The sequence below is a fragment of the Schistocerca piceifrons genome, unplaced genomic scaffold (assembly GCF_021461385.2).
Source record: "Schistocerca piceifrons isolate TAMUIC-IGC-003096 unplaced genomic scaffold, iqSchPice1.1 HiC_scaffold_1093, whole genome shotgun sequence".
Lineage (NCBI taxonomy): Eukaryota > Metazoa > Arthropoda > Insecta > Orthoptera > Acrididae > Schistocerca > Schistocerca piceifrons.
The window spans coordinates 80,001-82,500 of NW_025726900.1; the positions used below are offsets into that span (position 1 = coordinate 80,001).

A 2,500-nucleotide genomic window follows, 5' to 3' on the forward strand; every position below is an offset into this window, starting at 1 on the left:
TTTTTCGTCACTACCTCCCCGTGCCGGGAGTGGGTAATTTGCGCGCCTGCTGCCTTCCTTGGATGTGGTAGCCGTTTCTCAGGCTCCCTCTCCGGAATCGAACCCTGATTCCCCGTTACCCGTTACAACCATGGTAGGCGCAGAACCTACCATCGACAGTTGATAAGGCAGACATTTGAAAGATGCGTCGCCGGTACGAGGACCGTGCGATCAGCCCAAAGTTATTCAGAGTCACCAAGGCAAACGGACCGGACGAGCCGACCGATTGGTTTTGATCTAATAAAAGCGTCCCTTCCATCTCTGGTCGGGACTCTGTTTGCATGTATTAGCTCTAGAATTACCACAGTTATCCAAGTAACGTGGGTACGATCTAAGGAACCATAACTGATTTAATGAGCCATTCGCGGTTTCACCTTAATGCGGCTTGTACTGAGACATGCATGGCTTAATCTTTGAGACAAGCATATGACTACTGGCAGGATCAACCAGGGAGCTGCGTCAACTAGAGCTGAGCAGCCGGCCGCCCGGGAGTGTGTCCCGGGGGCCCGCGCGAACACGCAAGCGTCCGCTCAATCATTCTGCAAACAGGAGGAGGCTGAGCTCCCCTGCACAATACACCTCGAAACCCTCTCAGGTCCCGGCGGCGCGCAGCGCCGTCCCAAGTACTTGGTCGGGTTCGAGAGAGGCGCAATCGCCCGGAGTTAGGCGAGTAGACGCTTTCGGTGCGACCACCCGTGCTCCCAACTGAGCTTGCCGCTGCCGACAGAGGCCCGGGAGCGTGCTGTCGTGGCATTGCCGGCGGGAGACAACACGCGCCACCTACGGTGACCGGCAGCTCCAACGCCAGCGCCACAGAAGGACAAAAGCCCCACTTGGGTGCCGAAGCGAACTCTCCCAGCACAGCGCACGCGCCAACACATCCGCACAGCTGCGATACAAACCACCAGCGAGAACCGCTGGGGCGACCGAGCAGCAGACGGCGTCGCGGCGCCGAGCGCCGGGCGGCAGCGCATCCTCAACGCACACAGTCCTCAATCGGACCAGCACACTGAAGATGTCCACCGCGCTTCGCACCGGGCCCGCGAGGACCTACTTTGGCCGCACGGCGCCGCGCGCAGGGTGCGCCGGCGCGCAGCTGCGACGCCTGCCGCGTCCGTCGGCCGGCGCGCCTGCCACTGGCCGCCCCCACCAGCCGGCTGTAGCGCGTGCGCCCACGCACCGCGCGGCCAGCACGCCGGGAGGCGCCCCCTCACCGGCCGGGGACGGTCCCACCCAGCCACCGCCGCGTATCGCTTCACACCCAGATGCCGTTTAGTTTCGTCGGCATGGTGGGTATCGCTGGAACAACCGGTTAGTACCTCAACCTATCGTCGCCATCACCGATTCACCCCTAGCGAGAACAACCGCACCACAACAGGTTACCATTTGTTCATTTGCGTAACTTCACCAGAAAACGCAGGCGTCCATCGCCATTTGCAACTTCCACGATTATTGCATGCCTGTGTCAGGTGTCACGCCACACTACGTCTGCCCACATACACGCAACAAAATGTGCACGCCTAGACAATACGTGGAAGGTGGCCCCCGTACGTATGCGATGTCCATTGCTCGAACGACTGTCAACCGGCCTCTGTAGCATGTCGCAGATATGGAACGCGGTGCACCATGCCATCACGGTGTGTGAGGAGAGACGACTAGGTCCGAATACATCAACAGACAGCTCATGCTGATCGCCATCCACGGCGTCCGTTCCTCCCACACGTCTCTATGGCGTACCACACTGCAATCCAGCTCTCATAGGGAGACGACACGTAGCTGCGTGCACAATATTTGCACTGTATGGTCCGCCGTTTTTGGGCGCAGTCGTTGTACGGTCACACATGTGCCACGATGTATCATTCAGTACATAAGGACGAATGTGCAGTACAGATTGTGGTTTACGCGTACGACATTAGCGGACAGTTGACACAGGCCGCACCACAACGTAGCCTGAGTACGTCGCATGCGGAGGGCATTGAACATGCAAAGTTCTCACCAACCAGCTTGCGAAGGCAGGGGGCAAGGTGGGGACGTGGGGAGGGGCGGCATGTACGTCCTGCTGCCATCCACATTACAGTGTACAGCAGGAGCATGTGGAAAGTGAGCAAGACTTGCAAGGTGTTTAACATGAAGCGATACACAGGGGAGCGGGGAGTGCGAGTAGCGAACTATATTGCGAGGGTTGCGGGTGGGCAACACTACACTAATTGAACGAGTCGTATAACAATTACAGAGCAGGTTTAGGCGACAACGTGGGTTACGTTAGGCGACAACGTGGGTTAGGTTAAGGCACGACGTGGGTTAGGTTAAGGCACGACATGGGTTAGGTTAAGGCACAACATGGGTTAGGTTAAGGCACAACATGGGTTAGGTTAAGGCACAACATGGGTTAGGTTAAGGCACAACATGGGTTAGGTTAAGGCACAACATGGGTTAGGTTAAGGCACAACATGGGTTAGGT

General features: G+C 57.7%; 1 non-coding gene across 1 annotated transcript in view; it reads right to left on the reverse strand.

Moving 5' to 3' along the window:
* LOC124727258 overlaps nt 1–492 on the reverse strand; it is a 1,909-nt gene extending 1,417 nt beyond the window's left edge. Inside the window, exon 1 of the ribosomal RNA XR_007007038.1 lies at nt 1–492. This exon is cut by the window's left edge and continues 1,417 nt beyond it. This is a non-coding gene — a ribosomal RNA (small subunit ribosomal RNA).
* Nucleotides 493–2,500: the final 2,008 nt, after the last annotated feature.